General features: G+C 35.0%; 1 protein-coding gene across 12 annotated transcripts in view; it reads left to right on the top strand.

Annotated features, from left to right (window-relative positions):
* The window catches only part of LOC136030527 (DNA repair protein RAD50-like), a 227,783-nt gene that overhangs the window by 85,719 nt on the left and 121,817 nt on the right, over positions 1–20,247 (top strand). Inside the window, exon 2 of one of the 12 annotated variants that reach the window (XR_010618327.1) lies at positions 1,706–1,883. The exons of 8 other annotated variants lie outside the window; for them this stretch is intronic. The gene's annotated coding sequence lies outside the window, so the exon portion shown is untranslated. Of the gene's footprint in view, positions 1–1,705; positions 1,884–3,588; positions 3,675–12,604; positions 12,677–19,950; positions 20,185–20,247 lie in introns of those variants that run through there. 3 more of the 12 variants (XM_065709559.1, XM_065709560.1, XM_065709565.1) reach the window with 3 other exon arrangements.

Raw genomic sequence — 20,247 nt, 5'->3', positions numbered from 1 at the left:
GTTGGAAAAACTTGTTTTTTAATCTAATATTATTAGAGGCTTACTCTGGGTTCAATAGAGATTATTGCAATTACTTTTGTTCTATTGAACACTGATAGGAAACTGAAAGCTCTAGTTTACTTTTTAAGAGTCCTTATCCGGTGAAAATTGTGGGATAGCCATTTTGTTCATAATAGTTCAAATATCAGATAAGAAAAACTCCAGTGTCAACACAAACCCCCGCGACATGGGGGCTGGCGTTGTACGTTATGCTCTAGGGGCATATACCGTTGTTATGGAAGAAATACTCGTATAAACTTCGGAGAGGGCTCACTTGATTTGAAATTGAAAATTCAGGTTCCCTTTGGAAGAGTCAAAAGAGATCCGAAGGCAACTACACCTCCCCATAGCCCTTTTTTTCCCAAACCCAGTCGATAACAATTTTGAGGTAGTCATTTTTTAAAATAGTTCAAACATCAGATAAAAGCTCTGGGGTTAACAAAGCCCCTAGAAACCGGGGGCAGATATTTTAAGTTATTACCCGATGCGTAAAAGGTTATTATGTAAGGGGTGGTCGCATAAACTTCGAAGGTGGCTCATTTGATTCGAAATTGAAAGTTCTAGTTTACTTTTTAAAAGTCAAAAGAGATCCTAGCACTACTAGCCTTCCCCCTACCCCTTTTTCTCCAAATCTATTCAATACAAATTTTGAGAAATCTATTTTTTCTAAATTTGCCCCGGAGAGGGGTATAAGGTTTTTATGTAAGGGGTGGTCATATAAACTTCGAACACAGCTCATTTGATTGGAAATTGAAAAAGGTCTAGTTACCTTTTTATAAGTCAAAAGTTAACAGAGGGCACCTATCCAGAGGCTTCACTTTGCGCCGAAAGATTGCGACTTTTATCGGGTAAAGCCCAACAAAATTCCTATCTGAAGACCCTTATGGGTCTTCAGATGCTACTAAGATGCTACTAAGGGGGGACCCCCTCTTAGTAGCACCTTTGTCCGCAAATACCCCTTTCAATTAGCTGACAGCCTGGCAACTATCTCAGAATGAACCAAATAGTGTAATTAGTAGAAGAATTTGTTGAAACCATTTACAGGTTCTTTCTAGGTTAATTTTTCAAAGTAGGAAAAAAAGTTCAAATAATCACAAAGGCATAAAACTAGTTAGTTGTTTTCCAGCCTGACTTGGCTCAATGTTGAAATGGCTCTAGAATGTGTATACTTTCAAATTTTTGTTTTTGGTATGCCTATGCCACCTGATGTTACATCACCTCTTCTTACTGAATCAGGGCTGCTTTTGTCTCAGTTGCCTTCTGATACACCAGGCATTTGTCGAGGAACAGCTTTGCCGCCAAGAAGAACTGGATTATCTTTACCAGTAAAGCCACCTGGCTGCCCCACATATGGAGCAAATGTTCAACATCCTCCACCTCTGAAGAATTCATTTATTCCTCCTGGCACCAGACCTCAGACAGTGCTATATCTTCCACCAGTAGGATCTCCTCGTCCAAACTCTAAAGGTGGTATACCCCCTCCACTAACAAACTCAATACGACCTTTGCCTGCATTGCCTTCTGGTCCACAAGGCAGCAATTCGGGAGGAGTTTTGCCACCAAGTGGACCTAAATTACCTTTACCACCAAAGTCACCTGGTTACCCTAAGGCTTTATCAGGTGCTCAACCTCCTCTAACTCCAAAAAATCCTTCTTTTCTTTCTAGAAATGTACCTCCAACTTTGTCACCTGTTCAACCAATAGGATCTTCTTCTCTAGCTGTGTCTTCAATGCCACCTGCGACTCAAAAATAGAAATATGGTACAAAAATCTCTTTGGAAGTGATTTTTCGAATTTTTGTAGATCAGTTTCAGTGAATGATAATAAACATTAACACATGTTAAGACCTAAATTCAAGTAAACAAACCTAATTTGACACTAAGGATTACTTATGAGAAAGATATTCGATTAATTATTTTTGAGAAAGGCTGAAATGACTAGGAAACGCTTTACTAACGAAGAATGACGGATTACAAAGATCTTCCTTTTCGGCTATTCATCTAGGTAGAAAGAAAAGCAGGTTGCTCCCAAGTTGGGCAGGTGTTTAAAACAATAAAAACACCTTGACTTACCTTGACTTGGCTTTGACATACCTTGACTACATATTCAATGCATAAGCAGAATCAACATGATTTTAAACCTGAAAGGGGAAAAAACTTGAAAAGTCAATACGGTCCTGCTGAAACTATGTTGCTGATCACAGTATATCTGTTCAGCATGGACTGAATATCTGCTAAGGGATACATTGAGCTCCCCCACCTTCACCTAGATTTCCTCTCCCTCCTTTTTAGAGTTTGCACCAAATTACGCCCCTCTCCCCACAGGAATTTACTTCCTGTAAGTGTTAGTGAGGCTGAGCACCTCCCACAGTTTAAAAAAAAGATTAAAAAAGTATTTGTTGGGAAATTAGTTTTATTTTTTATTTTTTTTACTTGGGGGATTGGAATGGGCTATAGGACTGGAGGGAGGAGTGAGTTGAAGGGCTAGGGCGGAGGAGTTGTATTTGGGTGAGGGCTATTAACCTGGGGGTGTCTGAGAGAAGGTGATTGTCTTTTTTTTCCTTTCATTATTATTGTAACCAGTGTAGGATGCTTCTAGGAGCATTTATGTAGTTTTTTTATTATTTAATTTAGGATGTCCTTAGGAATGTTTATTATATAGTTAATGGCTACACGTTAGCAAAATTTAAATTTTTACCTAGCGCAGTGATTCATATCTGCAATAATTTATATTTTTGTTTATTATGTAAATAAAAGTCAGTCATGTAAATAAAGTCCCCCGCAGATTTTAAAGAATACATTTTGCTTCCCACTCCTAAATTTTCGCGTATTAGCACCCGTGATGCCAATGAAATCAGTACTTTGCCTTGTTAAGATTTGAAATTGGTGGGCTATTCTAATTTAAATGTGGTTTCAATGTCTTATTAAGCTTGAATGTAAATTAGTTTTTGTGATATAAATTATTAGTATTTGTGGTAAAGCTGAGTGTACATCCCTCTGCTACCCTTATGAATAAAAACTAGAAAAACAGATAGGTTTGAGTCAACCACAGAAGAGAGAATAATGAGGACTTCTTTCCCAAGACAGTGAACCAACAAAACCTTTTTGAATATTTCGGCCCTTAGCAAAGAAAATGATAAACAATAAAACACTTACAATAAAAGCTCTCGGCTAAAAATTCATTTGTTTTTTAATAACCTTGGGATCATTACTTTTTAACGAAAAGTTCAGCCAAGACTGTGTGATAAAAGTCAACATTTTACAAGCTAAAAAGGTTCATCCATTGAACTAACTGTATTTATTAAAAATTGGAATAATTTCTTAATGCGATATTTGCCTTCTCTGCAGCTAATCTTGTAGTTCTTTTGGGATTGGAATTGTTTTTATTCGTTCCTATTTTTGTTTTATCTTGAATTATATTATTTTCTATAATTAATTTTGTGTACATAGGGTTGAGTGTGTATTCACCCAAGTCTCTATTTAGGGACGTATTATTATTTAAGTTTCGTTTGATTTCGATTGCCTCTTGGACAGTTTGTCTCATTCCTAGGTCATTGCTAATTAGAATTGTTTCGTCAAATAGAACATAATGGTTTAGATTTTGCAAAATTTGATTGCTTAAAGCTGAATCGAAAGGTATGGAGTTATTTCTAGATTTTAATGCTTTTTCAATACTTTCTTTTTGTTGCTGTAATCTTGTTCCTAAATTTTGGTGGGGTTCGACGAATGTACTAATTTCCACAACTATATGGTATTTGATACATCCCTCTTAGACGAGTAACTGGGGTTTTATCCTTACAAGAATTGAGAAGATTCATTATACTTAAATTACTTGTAAATGCAACACGTAAATTGTTTTTTAAACAAAATTTATTTGTGTGTTTTCTTTTGAGTGTGTATATAATACACACTCAACCCTATGTACACAAAATTAATTATAGAAAATAATATAATTCAAGATAAAACAAAAATAGGAACGAATAAAAACAATTCCAATCCCAAAAGAACTACAAGATTAGCTGCAGAGAAGGCAAATATCGCATTAAGAAATTATTCCAATTTTTAATAAATACAGTTAGTTCAATGGATGAACCTTTTTAGCTTGTAAAATGTTGACTTTTATCACACAGTCTTGGCTGAACTTTTCGTTAAAAAGTAATGATGCCAAGGTTATTAAAAAAAAAATGAATTTTTAGCCGAGAGCTTTTATTGTAAGTGTTTTATTGTTTATTATTTTCTTTGCTTTAGACGGCCCTTAGATATAGAGCCAAAATATTCAAATAGGTTTTGTTTGTTTCACTGTCATGGGTAAGAAGTCCTCATTATTCTCTCTTCTGTGGTTGTATTATGGAAAGGCAGTGTGGTCTTCGTCATTATTTAGGTTTGAATCTTCGGCAACTTAATTTTTATTTGGGAAAATTTAAGAATACGAGCATCACTGGAAGAACAGCCTTACAAAGTAGAAACTAATAGAAACTGAAAAGTGGTATACTGCTACTGCTACCACTACAAACAGCTCACCACTTCACCAAGCGGTCTGAGGCTATTAGAGCTACGCACACTCCTTTGTTATCCCAATCTATTGAAAGCCTTCCTTCATCATTCAAAAACCTGTATACAAAAGGGCTAACGTAAAATTTATAACCCCTGCACCAGAGGCTATCAGTGTCAGTATGTAATCCACAATTGCATATTCATCAAATCTTTCTGCTATTTTAAACAAGTGGCAATCTAAATTTTCCGATGAGATTTTTTGAGGGCGGAGAGTTGGTTACAAGAACGGTATGGAGGGGAGCGGGCTAGTTACCTCCAGATTTCTCTTACTTCTTTAGAAGGCCACTTGAACTATCAGTCTCCCAATCTCTCTGGAATTACCAGTCTCCCGAACTTTAGAGCCCTCTCTAAAGTTTTTGCAACCACCCCTCCTTACACAGTGGCCTTGAGAAAAGAAAAACCTAGGGATGCCACTTCATTCACTCCTCAGCTTACGATGCTTCCCAGGTAAGTGAATCTACCCACAAGATTGATTTTCTCGTTATTTAACAGCACTTCTCCATTTTCACCATCATGAGCATTTCTTGTCAAACAGTTCGTGGTAACTAACAGTAAAGGAGCAATCTTAGCGGTTCATTTAGAGTAAAGGGCTTTAGAGTATAAGGCCTCCTTAGAATAAAGGACTTACCTTAGACCTTAGTTCCTCCAGTGCCTCCGGAGGCACACAGGATGTCGGTGAGTAGCCTTCAATCTTCCCTCATGTGAGCCGCTGCGTATATGTCTTCTCACTCTGGAATGAGACTCGTCTGGAGGGCTCTTCTGGCACGTTCATACGCTACAACATACATCAAACGCTACGAGCCTGATTTTCAAAAAGGGGGAAACACCCCCTAAAAGTCAAAGAATTTTAATGAAAATCAGACAATCAGATTCAGAGTATCAGAAAACTTTATTTCAGGGCTTTCGGCCTCCTATCTGCAAAAATGCGGAATTTCCTACTTCTTGCCAGTGGGGGGTGCGAATTTTTTGCTGGGGGGGGGGTTCCAAGGGGAAATGTTTTAAGGGAAGGAAGTTTCCAGGGGCTGAACTTGTCAGGGGAAATTTTACAGCGGGAGTTTTACAAGAATTCCTCTTCACAATTCTTTTTATACTCTCTTTGCTTTTTCTTTTCCGTCTCAATTTTACGCGTCGAATTGTCAAGGGTAATTATCCAGAGTAATTTTTTTTTACCAGGATTGGAAAGTCCAGAAGATATTTCAGCGGGAACGGGATTTCTCCATGGAGGTGGGATTTCTCCGTGGGTCTGGAGTTCTTACAATCCATTTTAAAAGCAAAAAAAAAAAAAATTAATTTTCCATGCTTTCATATGTGTTATCAGCGTTTGGATTGCGTGAATGAGCTAAGAAAGCGATTTCACCGATGTGTAGCCTCCCCTTTTGAAGATTTATTGGATATGTGTTTTTTTTATCGGACTAAAAACGATTACATGCACCCAATTTTCACCATGGTGACAATACCTTTTCCATGGTCAAATTAGTCTTTAGTTTTTACAATTCATTTGTAAAAAGAAAATTATTTCTTATTTTAAATTTTCATACTTTTTGATGTGTCATCAGCGTTTGGATTGTGTGAGTGAGCTAAAAATAAGGCTTCACTAAATTGTAGCCTCCTCTTTTGAAGACGTAATGAATAAATAGTGTTTTTGTCGGTCTAAAACGATTATATACACCCAATTTTCATCAGGTGACATTGCCTTTCCCATGGTAAAATAGTCTCGAGTTTCTAAAATTCATTTTAAAAAGCAAAAAACTTTTAATTTTTTTATTTTTCGTACTTTTTGATGCACTATCAGCATTTGAAAAGTGTGAGTGAGCTAAGAAAAAGGTTTTACATAATTGAAGCCTCCTTTTTTAAAGATTTATTACATTTACTATTTTTTTTTTTTTTTACGGACTAAAAACGATTGTTTACACCAAATTTTCATCAGGTGACACTACATTTTCCAAGTTGAAGTAAGTCTTGATTTCTTACAATTCATTTAAAAAGAAAAGAATTTATTTTTTTAATTTTTCATACTTTTTGTTATCAGTGTTTGGATTGTATGAGTGAGCTAAGAAAGAGGTTTCACTGATTTGTATCCCACACTTTTGAAAATGTATTGCATACTTGGTCTTTATTTATCGAAAAAAAAATTATATACAACCAATTTTCGTCGGATGGAAATACCTTTTCCATGGTCGTTAGTTTTGGGCAGCTATAATCCGTTTCCAAAAAGTAACAACTTCCTTTTTTTTATTTTCACACTTTTTGATGGACTATCAGCGTTTGGTGAGTGGGAGCAAGCTAAGAACAAGACTTCACTGACTTGTAGCCTCCTCTTTAGAGGATTTATTGGATATGTGGTCTTTTTGTATTGGAATAAAAACGATAACATAATCCCAATTTTGTCAAGTGACAATGCCCTTCCCATGGTCAAATTAGTCTTGAGCTTTTACAGTTCATTAAAATTTCTTAAGTTTTGTATACTTTTATGTGCTATCAGCGTTTGGATTGTGTGAGTGAGCTAAAAATAAGGCTTCACTTATGTGTAGCCTCGTCGTTGGAAGATTTATCGGACATGTGGGCTTTTTTTAATCGGACTAAAACGATTATATACAACCAACTTTCATCAGGTAACAATGTCTTTTCCATGGCAAAATTAGTCTAGATACAATTCATTTTTAAAAAGCAAAAAAAAAAATTGTTTTAATTTTTGTAAGCTTTTGATGTGCTATCAGCGTTTGGATTATGTAAGTTAGTCAAGAATACGGTTTCACTGATGTGTTGCTTCCTCTTTGGAAGATTTATTAGATAATTGGGCTTTTTTTCGGATTAAAACAATTATATACAACCAATTTCATCAGGTAACACTGCCTTTTCCAGGGTTAGCTTGATACAATTCATTTCCAAAAAGCAAAAAAAAATCTTTTTTTTTTAGTTTTTCATACTTTTTGATGCACTATAAGCGTTCGGAAAGTATGAGTGAGCTAAGAGAGAGGTTTTACTGACTTAAAATCTCCTCTTTTAAAAATGTATTGCATCTGTGTTTTTTTTTTTTTTTTTTTTTTTTTTTTTTTCAGACTAAAATGACTGTACACACCCAATTTTAATCAGGCTACACAGTGTTTTCCAAGGTCAAATAAGTCTTGAGTTCTTAAAATTCAATATAAAAATCAATTCTTTTTTCCATACTTTTGATGTGTTATTAGCGTTTGGATTATGTGAGTGAGCTAAGAAAGAGGTTTCATTGATTTATAGCCTCCTCTTTTGAAGATTTATTGGATATGTGGTCTTTTTTTTTATTGTACCAAGAACGAATATATAAGCCCTATTTTTTCAAGTGACAATGCCTTTTCCATGGCCAAATTAATCTTGAGTTTTTACAATTCATTTTTAAAAAACAAAAATTTCTTTTTTTAATTGTTCATACTTTTTGATGTGTTATCAGTTTTTGGATAGTGTGAGTGTTCTAAGAAAGAGGTTTCACTGATATGTAGCCACCACTTTTTAAGATATATTGGATATGTGGTCATTTTTTATCGGACTAAAAACGGTTATATACATCCAATTTTCATCAGGTGACAATGCCTTTTCCATGGTTAAATTAGTCTTGAGTTTTTACAATTCATTTAAAAAAAAATTTTGCTTATTTTTACTTTTTCTTACCTTTCAATATGCTATCAGCGTTTGGATTGTGTGAATGAGCTAAAAATAAGGTTTCACTGAATTTTAGCCTCCTCTTTTGAAGATTCAATGGATACATGGTCTTTTTGAATCGGGCTAAAAATGATTATTCAAACCCAATTTTCCTCATATGACACTTTCTTTTCCATGGTAAAATTAGTCTTGATTTTTTACAATTCATTTCCTAAAAGCGAAAAAAATCTTTTCTTTTAATTTTTCATATTTTTTTGATGCTCTATCAGCATTTGGAAAGTGTGAGTGAGCTAAGAAAGAGGTTTCACTGAATTGAAGTCTCCTCTTTTAAATATTTATTGCGTCTGTGTATTTTTTTTCAAACAGTTCATGGTAACGAACTGTAGTAAGGAGCGACCCGGCTCAATAGTAACCGAAACTCTAAAAATAAAATTTTGATACCAAGAGTTACATCAAAGAATCAAATTCTGATGTTGATTTTAAATATATAAGTTTCATCAAGAGTAGAAGTTTCAAGCTCCTATCTACAAAAATTTGGAATTTTGCATTTTTTGCCACAAGACAGATCACGGATGCGTGTTTATTTGTTTTTTTTTGTTTGTTTTCCCAGGGGCGATCGTATTGACTCAGTGGTCCTAGAATGTCGCAAAAGGGCTCATTCTAACGGAAACTAAAAGTTCTAGTGTCCTTTTTAAGTGATCAACAAAATTGGAGGGCACCTAGACCCCCTCCTGCGCTCATTTTCCCCCAAAGTTACCACATCAAAATTCTTAGATAGCCATTTTATTTACCATGGTCGAAAAGCCTATAACTATGTCCTTGGGGATGACTTACTTCCTCACAGTCCCCGTGGGAGGGGCTGCAAGTTACAAGCTTTGACGTATGTGTTTTCATATAGTAATGGCTATTGGGAAGTGTACATACGTCTTCAGGGGGATTTTATGTGTTCGAGGGGAGGGGGAGAAGTTGATGGGGGGATTATGAGGGAGGATCTTTCCATGGAGGAATTTGTCATGGGGGAAGAGAATTTCAATGAAGGGGGTGCAGGATTTTCTAGCATTATTCAAAAAACAATGAAAAAATAAATATGAAAGTAACTGAACTTTCAACTGAACTTTCTTACTTTCAACTGATTGTAAGGAGCATAATTAAAACTTAAAAAGAACAGAATTTATTGCGCATATGAGGTATTGACCTTCTCGTAATCCCACGCTCTATGCGCTAAAGTATTTTTAGTAATTTTGACTATTTATTCTACGGCCTTTAGTATTCATGGGTCATTCTTAAGTAATTGGGACACAATTTAAGCTTTAGTGTAAAGAGCAAGGTATTGACAAGGGGGTGAACCCCCTCATATACGTAGTAAAAACGTACGAATATAGAAGTTCGTTACGTAAATTAATTCTTAAATTATTTATATTTTTTGCTAATGAAAACGTTCGTAAAAAATTAAAGTTTTAGTTGCCTTTTTAAGCAATCAAAAAATTGGAGGGCAACTAGGGCTATTCTCTCGCTCCTTTTTTCTCAAAATCTTCCGATTAAAACTATGAGAAAGCCATTGAGCCGAAAAAGAAATTAATATGCAATTTTTTTTATTATTTATCTGCGGAGAACCAAGATCAAAACATGCATTACTTCAAAAACGTCAAGAAATCAAACAGTTGGTGGTAACGAACTGTAGTAAGGAGTGACCATGCTCAATAGTAACCGAAACTATCAAAAAACGGAAATTTTATAACAATAGTTTCATCAAAGAATTGCATTTTAATGATAATTATAAATATATAAATTACATTCAGTTTAGACATACCCAACAAAAGTTACGAGCCTGAGAAAATTTGCCTTATTTTAAAAATAGGGGTTAACACCCTTTAAAAGTCATAGAACCTTAACCAAAATCACACCATCAGATTCAGCGTATCAAAGAACCCTGTAGTACAAGTTTCAAGCTCCTATCTACACAAATGGAAAATTTTGCATTTTTTGCCACAAGACAGATCCTGGGTTTGTTGGTTTTTTGTTTTTTTCCCTCCAGGGGTGATTGTATCGACCCAGTGGTCCTAGAATGTCACGTGATAGTTGGAACCATCGCATTCAGCGTATCAGACAACCCTATAGAAAAAGTTTCAAGGTCCAATCTATAAAAATGTGGGATTTCGTATTTTTTGCCAGAAGACAAATCACGGGTGCGTGTTTATTTGTTTGTTTGTTTGTTTTTTCCCCCAGGGGTCATCGTATCAACCAAGTGGTCCTAGAGTGTTGCAAGAGGGCTCATTATAACGGAAATTAAAAGTTCTAGTGCCCTTTTAAAGTGACCAATAAATTGGAGAGCACCAAGGCCCCCTCCCACGCTCATTTTTCCCAAAGTTACCAGATCAAAATTATGATATAGCCATTTTATTCAGCGTAGTCGAAAAACCTAATAACTATGTCTTTGGGGACGACATACTCCCCTGCAGTCCCCGTGGGAGGGGCTGCAAGTTACAAATTTTGACCATTATTTACACAAATTAATGGCTATTGGCGGGGGGGGGGGGTACTATGTGGGGGGAACTTTCCCTGGAGGAATTTGTCAGGGGGGAAGAAAATTTCCATGAAGGGGGTGCAGGATTTTTCAGCATTTTTTTAAGAACAATGAAAAAATAAATATCGAAAAGTTTTTTCAACTGAAAGTAAGGAACAGCATTAAAACTTAAAAACCTTAGACCTTAGACCTTAGATCCTCCTGAGCCATCGGTGCCGCATAGGGCGTCGACAAAGTCTCTCCATTCATCACGAAGAAATTATTACGCATATGAGGGTTTAACCTCCTCCTAATACCTCACTCTTTACGCTAAAGTAATTTTATTAATTTAGAAAATAGCGATGAAGACCACACTGCCTTTCCATAGCAACAAATACAAAGTAGAAACAATAGGGAAAAATCTTTTTAAGACAGTGGAAATAAGTTCCATGAATATTTCGGCCCTATGTCCAAGGGTCGTCTTCAGCACAATACGAAAACGAGAGAGAAAATATGTATATATAAATAAACTTACATTAAATTTTGAGAATCAAAACTAATAGTGTTTTTCAAAAAAACTTTTTTAAAAAACATCCCTAGCTTCCTTATTTCAACCAAGTTCAATCAAGACTGCCAAAAAGCATGAAGTGAGAATATAAATCCATTCAAACTAAAGAGAACAAAGTGATTAAATGCAATTTCTTAGAGCCAACCTTGCATTCTTAGCAGCCTGTCTCAAAGACCTTTTCGTAGCTAGTTCAATATTATTATAAATCGGTTTAGTAAAATATTTTGTTAGGTCATTTTTAATTAAATTTGAGTATAAAGAATTTTATGAGTATTCTCCGAAGTCCCTGTTCAAAGAAATATTAATATTTATTTTGAGACTAATTTCGATTGATTCTCGGACAACCTGTTTTATCCCCAAATCATTACTGATGAGTGATGATTTTTCAAAAAGTATCGTGTGGGACGGATTATTAAATATATGCCAACCTAAAGCAGAATCAAGTGAATTGTTGGAACTATTTGAAATTAATGCCTTGCCTATGTCTTTTTTATGCTGTTGTAACCGTTTTTCTAGATTCTGATGGGTCCTGCCGACATAGTAATTTCCAAAATCACAGGGTATTTGACAGACCCCTCTTTGGTGAGTAACTGGGGTCTTATCTTTACCGGAATTTAAGAAATTAATGATTTTAAAATTATTAGTAAAAACTACGTACAGATTATTTTTTGTGCAAATATTTTTTAATTTTGTTGTGATTTTTGGGATATACGGAAGATATACAACATCAGAGTGCTTATCAGTAGCCTCACATTGTGAAATATCATCTTCGATTTTACAGGAATGTCTTTTTATTCTACGGTTAATTATCTTATTGACAAAACGAATGGGGTATCCATTACCAAAAAGAATATCTCTGATAAAGTTTATTTCTGCATTTATATACGAATCGGAGCAAATTTATTTATTTATTACTCCGTATATGAAATGGGTTTTCCCCTCTGCAATCCCTCGCTCTGTACGCTAAAGTTTGACTCTTTGCCACAATTCTAATTTTTAAAACAATTTAAAACTTTAGCGTAAAGAGCGAGGGATTGCAGAGGGAAAAACCCATTTCATATACGGAGTAATTTCTGTTCGTTTTAAGTTTTATTGTCGCTCCTTACTTTCAGTTAAAAATAAGTAGTTTTTTATTTAATAATAATATTGAACCAGCTACGAAAAGGCCTTTGAGACAGGCTGCTAAGAATGCAAGGTTGGCTCTGAGAAATTGCATTTAATCACTTTGTTCTCTTTAGTTTGAATGGATTTATATTCTCACTTCATGCTTTTTGGCAGTCCTGGTTGAACTTCGTTGAAGTAGGCTAAGGATGCTAGGGCTGTTTAAAAAAAAAGTTTTTAAAAAAACATGATTAGTTTTAATTCTCATAATTTAATGTAAGTTTTTTTATATATACATATTTTCTCTCTCGTTTTCGTACTGTGCAGAAGACGGCCCTTGGACATAGGGCCGAAATATTCACGGAACTGATTTGCACTCTCTTAAAAAAAATTTTCCCTATTGTTTCTACTTTGTAATTGTTTTTATTAATTTCAACTATTTATTCTGCGGCTTTTATGATTCAGGGGTCATTCTTAAGGAATTAGGACACAATTTTAGCTTTATTGTAAAGAGCGAGGTATTGACGAGGGGATGAAACCCTCATTTACTTAATAAAAACATACGAATACAGAAGTTCGTCACGTAAGTTAATTCGTGAGTTACGTATATTTTTACTAGCAATAAAGTTTATAAAAATTAAAAGTTCTAGTTGCCTTTTTAAGTAACCAAAAAATTGAAGGGTAATTAGGCCTACTCCCCCGCTACTTTTTTCTCAAAATCATTCGATCAGAACTATGAGAAAGCCATTTAGCCATAAAAATTAATGAATATGCAAATTCATTTTTAATTATTCATGTGTGGAGATCCAAAATCGAAACATGCATAAATTCAAAAACGTTCAGAAATAAAAAAAAACAAGTTTTTTTAACTGAAAGTAAGGAGCGATATTAAAACTTAAAACGAACAGAAATTACTCCGTATATGGAAGGGGCTGTACCCGCCTCAACTCCCCGCTCTTTACGCTAAAGTTTTTTACTGTTTTAAAAAGTAGAGTTGAGAGACAGAGTCAAACTTTAACGTAAAGAGCGGGGCGTTGAGGAGGGAACAGCCTCTTTTATATAAGGAGTAATTTCTGTTCGTTGTAAGTTTTAATATCGCTCTTACTTTCAGTTTAAAAAAACTTGTTTTTTTATTTATTCAAATAAAAAAAAACAAGTTTTTTTTAACTAAAAGTAAGGCTTTTCCTCCTCAGCGCCCTGATCTTTACGCTAAAGTTTCTTACTATTTCAAAAAGTAGAGTTAAGAGAAAGAGTCAAACTTTAGCTTAAAGAGCGGGGCGTTAAGGAGGAAAAGCCCTTTTCATATACGGAGTAATTTCTGTTCGTTTTGAGTTTTAATGTTGCTCCTTACTTTTGGTTAAAAAGACTTGTTTTTTTTTTTAAATTTAATTAACAGACTAAAGACAACTGTATAAACTCTGGTTTTTATAGGTGACACTACGTTTTCATCAATGAAAATAGTCTTAAGTTCTTGCAATTCTTTCTTAAAGCGAAAGAAATTCCTTCTTTTTAATTTTTCAGACTTTTTTATGTGCTATCAGCGTTTGGATTGTGAGAGTGAGCTAAAAAGAGGCTTTACTAATTGTAGCCTTCTCTTTTAAAGTTTTATTGGATCTGTGTTTGATAGATAGATAGACAGATAGATAGGTGTATTTCAAAAACCCATGGGCCATATACACACAAAAATATAAATAAATAACAAACAAGCAAGGAAATTAACAACAGTACGAACATGCACAAGAAACAGAATTCAACGCAAAAAGTGCCTAATCTAACTACAAAAGAAATTAGTCATATTAAACTTTTTTTTCTTATTAAGGATTTATCTTTATATAGTCCCACTCGAAATATTGTGGTTGGGTTACTATTTTGTAGAATACCCGGAAGCATCAAATTAATCCCATGCAAATAAATTTCCCGTAAATCCAAGAGCACCGGGCATTTCCGGAGAAAATGATCCAAGTCTTCATCATCATCTTTACAAAGGGGACAAACATACCGCCTATCAGGACTAACTATCACTTAATTTTTGTCGAACGTTTTTTGCCTGTTCTGGATTGGAAGACAATTCGCCCTAAGCTGAATCCAACGACGTAGAATCATAGCCGGTAAATTAAATTTAAAATAAACTTCCTCTCCAAAACTAGGTTTTGCCTGATTATAATGTTGTAGGGTTGTAGAATCTAAAACCAGCCCCTGCCAATGCTGAATTTCCTGACTCTCTAATATAAATCGTACCTGGCTTTCTAAATTTATTGGTACATCACTAGAGCAAAGACTATTATTCCATAAATAAGGCATTCCTACTTTTTCTAGTAATGATTTAATTTGGGATGGCCACGAGGTTTTTAAACCACATTTCAATATCTCTTCATATGCCGCTCTTACTAGTCTATCTTCATTACTCTTAGTTAACTTCAACCAGAATCTAAGCATTAAAATATACCTACGTAGCTTTAAAGAAAACAGGCCCATATCCCCTTTCAGAATCTGTGAATGAGTTGTCTGATGTAGACCAAACACTCTTTTATAATACTGGAGCTGAAAGGACTCTAGTTGCTGCACCGTTTCTCCACCCCATATCTCTGCTTCATATTCTATCACGGGTAAAATTTTTGTGTTAAATATTCTTTAATGCATTTTTAGGTTTTTAATCCCCATTATCGTCGGGTTTCTAAACATTGCTGACATGGCCACCCTACCTCTCTTAATTATTTCATCAACATGGCTCCTTAGGCTTCCATTTTCCGATAAGATAAAGCCTAAATATTTTATTCTTTTACATATAAATAGTTCCTTATTATTAAATTTAAATGTATATTTTTCATCGCCCCCAACCCTCCTTTTTTTTAAAATAACAACTTCGCTCTTTTCAGTATTCAGCCTTAATTTTTTTATCTGCAAATATTCTTATATGAGATTCAAAAGAGTTTGTAGATCTTGCGGTTTATTAGCCACCAAAGCTATATCATCTGCAAATAATAAGACAGATAGTTTTTGAGTCCCTAGGCTAACTTTCGGAGCCCATCTATTCTCTAGAAAGTTAACAACATCATTAATAAAAATATTAAACAACTTAGCTGAAAGGGTGCTGCCCTGTTTTACTCCCCGCTTAATATCAAAAAGCTTCGAAAACCTATTTCCAACTTGAATGATTCCACTCACACAAGTATACATGCTCACTATCAATCTAACAAATGAATGGGGAAGGCCAATATTTAGCATGGCATCATTCAATAACTCTCTTTCGACACTATCAAAAGCCTTATGGAGATCCAGAAATCCCACGTAAAGACAAGTTTTACCCTTTCCATATTTTTCTATTAATGCCTTTAAAATAAACAAACTATCTGTCGTCCCATACCCTGTCCTTAAACCTCCTTTTTTCCTCATATATTAAATTATTTTTATTTAACCAATTGGAAAGCCTGGCATCTAATATTTTCTGCAAAACCTTACTTAAAGCAGGGACAAGCGCTATTAAACGATAATATTCATGAGCCTTCGGGTTTCCTCTCTTAAAATGTGGTATAAACAATGATGTCTTCCAAGCGCTTGGCCATTGCCCTGACGTTAACACCTTATTACAAAGAAGAACAATTATCGGCATCAAAATGGAAAGAAAATTCTTAAATAACAATATTGGTATACCATCAACACCCGCAGCAGTGCCACCTTTTAAATTCTTAAAAATTGACTTAATCTCTTGGCCATTCACATCACCCACTAAATCGTAATCATGTTCTCTCATGGGATAAATAGCCATCTCTGGGGTATGCGCTACCTCCTGAAGATCTGCAAAATCACCTTCTAAATTATTTAGGTAATCAGGCCATGAATCAGCTTCCGGAACAGCCTGGGTATTAACATTTCCCCTTCCACTATCATTCTTTATATAGCCCCAAAACTTTTTAAAGTCTTTATTTCTAAAATCATCAGCAATGTCCAGTTTCTTCTTATTCTCGTACTCTTTTTTTTCTTCTTTTTATTAAACTTTTATATTCTCTTCTTTTATCTTTATATTTAGCCAATCTCAGACTTGGATCTTCCGCGCTATCAAATTCTTTCAAACGATTTAATAAATATTTTGCTTCTTCTTTCATTAACTTGCAATCCAAGTCAAAATATCCCTCATTTTTTTTTAATTTTTTAGTCAGGCCACATGATTCTGGACAACTGCCCATTATTTCATTTAACAGCATAATTACACTATGTGCATCTTTTTCATTGTCTTCTTACGCTTTCAACTTATTTTTTACATGCGACTCCAAGAGCTCCCTTCTAAATGCCTCAATATCTTTATCTGATAACTCATTTCTAATTCGTTTTTCTAAACCTATTTTTCTATAATCCGTATTGTAGAAATTTCTTACTCGTGAACCGTGGTTCACAAACTTCCCAATCTTCACCTCAAGCATAATAGCTCTATGATCAGATCCAACTAAATCTAATACTCCCATTTTTATTGATTCAGGTACAAATTACGTATTAATTAGCACATAATCTACAACACTTGGAGTTGGACCCGAAAGGCAAGTGAACTCGCCCCTACCCTTATCATTCCCAAACCTACCATTCGCAATCATCAGACCATGTTCCCCACAAAACACCAGGAGCTTTCTTCCCCATACATTCATTTTTCTTTTTTCATCCTTGTTGCTTCGGGGTATTCTACAACAAATTGGGACAAAATCACCTAAATCTGGGATCAACACATCGGGGATCTCAGCTTTCAGGCCTGTATAAGCATTGAAATCCCCCATTAACACACAATCCAGATCTCTATAACTTTCTTTTATTAACGAAAATTCTTCTCCTAAAATTTCCCAAGTATTTTCTCGATTATACGAACTATTCTGTGGAGGTATATACACTACACCCAAAATTAATTGCTTCCCACATTTCAAATAAATAGACAGCCAAAGCAAGTTTTCAGATCTACTACTAATTCTCTCATAACCGTCAATAACAGATGCTTTAACCAAAACCAAAATGCCACCATAATGTCTATTATTTCTTGCTACATTACGCGCGGTCTGTTCAACGAAATACCCGGGGAGAGGTGATATAGGAGAACAATCGGTCCATGTTTCAATAAGCGAAATCACATCAAACGAAAATAAATCGTCATATAAATAGGCCAACTTATCACGTAATCCTTGTATGTTCCATGACACTAGACTCAGTATATGGCCCTCTATATCCTATGTTTCTACGCCTTCTGTTAGCACGTTAACATCACTAGCCTTTGGTTGAGATTGCTCGTTACTAGTCTTAGTCGGGGGAAAGGCAACATGATAATACTCACGACTGCGGTTATTTATATCCACTAACACACTTCGGTGTTTATTGTCATAAAAATCACGTGAAAAACCACCACGATGTCTTTCATTAAACTTCTTTCTTGGCGAATGGCTTCCTTTGGGTGCTACATTACGAGTACCTGGTCGATACAAGTCATTTGGGCTGACAATAGCACTAGTAGGTCTTTTAGCTGTCGATACTGCCTGAGGAGTGCTGGTCGATGGTACCAATGTCTCAGTATCACTATCACTGGCATCACTAACTAGCCTCATCGGAATATTATTGGGATCATTTGGGAGCCTAGCACTAAAGGGTGGACGAGAATTTTGTACTGGCTTCAAATTATGATTAATCTCGACTATTGAATTTCCATCGTACCTGAATATTTGGCCTTCGATGAATAGTTTGTCACCTCGTAATTTTGCATCACGGCCGTCATTTTGCGCAGTAGTCAACATTTCCTTTAAATGTTTACGGGCCTCCCTTTGTATAGCTGTGTAATCCGGAGCCACCGATAAACCAAACCTTCTTAATACGGAGCTGTTTTTTAAAATATAGTCTCTGATTTCAACCGAGTTTAGCTTTACTACTATCAGCCCTGATTTCAATCTAAAAATGTCACGTATATCACTTCGATTTATTCCGGGAGACGGCATAGTACGATATAATAACCCCGTTATTTCTTGCTTAAGAGTATAATCGCCGAGTTGTTGAGGGGTGTAATTATAGAAGATTAAATTCGTTCTTTTCTGATCTGCTTCGAGCTTGTTGGCTCGTTCATAAGAGACTGCTAGGTTGGATTTCACATTTTCCAGTTCTTTTTTAATTTCATCATTTGTCTTAGCATTGTTAGATAACTTCGTAATAATGGTACTTAACTGTACTTGTATGGCATCAATGCTATCCGAAAGTTCAAGAATCGTATTAACTTTCTGCGAAAGCACCGGTAATAAATCCAGTTTAAAATTAATTTCTTGCAAGGACTGGGCACTTTGCATCTTCTCGGCCTCTCGTGTTTGGACTGCCATTTACACCCTTATAAACTTATCGAAGTGCGAAATGTAAAACCTTTATCACTCCTTGATTTGATCCAGTATCGTTAATTAGCAATAAGACTTTTTTTTTCACCATTCGAAAAAATCACAATATTGGCTCAAAGCCACACAGGAGAGAAACGTTATTTCAATCTTGGTTTAAACTAGTTAGTTACACAATTTGTCTAATGTAAGCATGGATGTTATCCGAAAGAAATGAAATCTGGTTTTGTTGCTAACTCCTTGAACTCTGAATGAAAACTGATCTGTGTTTGTGTTCCTTTTTTATCAAAATAAAAAACAATTATATACCCATAAGTATAAGATATAACCCTTTTCTCTTGTTTTTGTGTTACTTTATATTGGAATGAAGATAAAATATCGCAAGTTAGATATGCGTGTGTGCTTTTTTTCTATCCTCTCATCTGCAGGCCAGCCTAGTCCTACAAATACTAAAGTCAATATGAAAACTTTAAGACACAATAATATGTTTTTCGACTATTTTTCTTCTTTTACTAAAAGGTATCCCTCTTTCTTACTTTTGTTATTCAAAACTCTCAAAATAGTCAAAATAAATATAGAACTTGAACCATTTCCAGTTTCGACTAAACCAAAACTAAGTCAATTTATATTTATTTTTATTTTTATAGTGCAACGCTGTACTTTCAGTGGTAGTCTTGAATTCTTGAACTCTCAAACTAGTCAAAATAAATATAGAACTTGAACCTTTTCCAGTTTCGATTAAACCAAAACTAAGTCAATTTATTTTTATATTCATAGTGCAACGATGTACTTGAATTCTTTTGAATTCTGTATTTGAATTCAGTGGTAGTCTTGAATTCTTGAATTCTTAAAAATCAATTTTAAAGACCAAAAACCATCCTTAATCTGTTTGTCATACACTGATGCATATTACGGTCAGTTTACCATCTACACCATCTACATCTACCATCAGTTTTACTATCATCTAAATTTTGCAGTCTTGCAAAAATTTGATGGCTTTGAAAACGGATTCTGAAAACTTTCTGATTCTGAATTTGAAAACTTTCTGGTAAAACTGAAAGGACTTCATATTGCTAAGTATGAATATAGGATTGTTAGATCCCCTAATATTGTAGATTTTAAATATAAAGACAGCAATTCAGTTCGCGATATCAATGAATAACTGCCCAGGAAAGCTCAAAACTCTGATTCAATCTTACATGTCGCTAGGCCTTCTCCATCAAGGAGTCGCAACAGGAGAAGCATTTTTGTGCTGCGGGGAATCCCAATATTCTCTTGCAAAGGACTTCACTGTAGAGATTTAACTGAAAATGTTAGCGGCAAAGGTCACAAGCGAAATCTTGGAATGGCAAGAAGGGAAGTTAGTTTTGTAACGCGATGAGTCGTTTTGTTTTGACAGGGTGATGCACCAATATTACACCCACTTTCTATGAACTTCCGCAGGTATGCAATTAAAAGGAGATACACATATGAGTAATCATGGAGCACTTGCTGGACTTGCTTGTC

The sequence above is a fragment of the Artemia franciscana genome, chromosome 8, assembly GCF_032884065.1.
Source record: "Artemia franciscana chromosome 8, ASM3288406v1, whole genome shotgun sequence".
Classification (NCBI taxonomy): domain Eukaryota; kingdom Metazoa; phylum Arthropoda; class Branchiopoda; order Anostraca; family Artemiidae; genus Artemia; species Artemia franciscana.
Note: the sequence above shows the minus strand (reverse complement) of the source record. Positions and strands in the feature narration are given on the sequence as shown.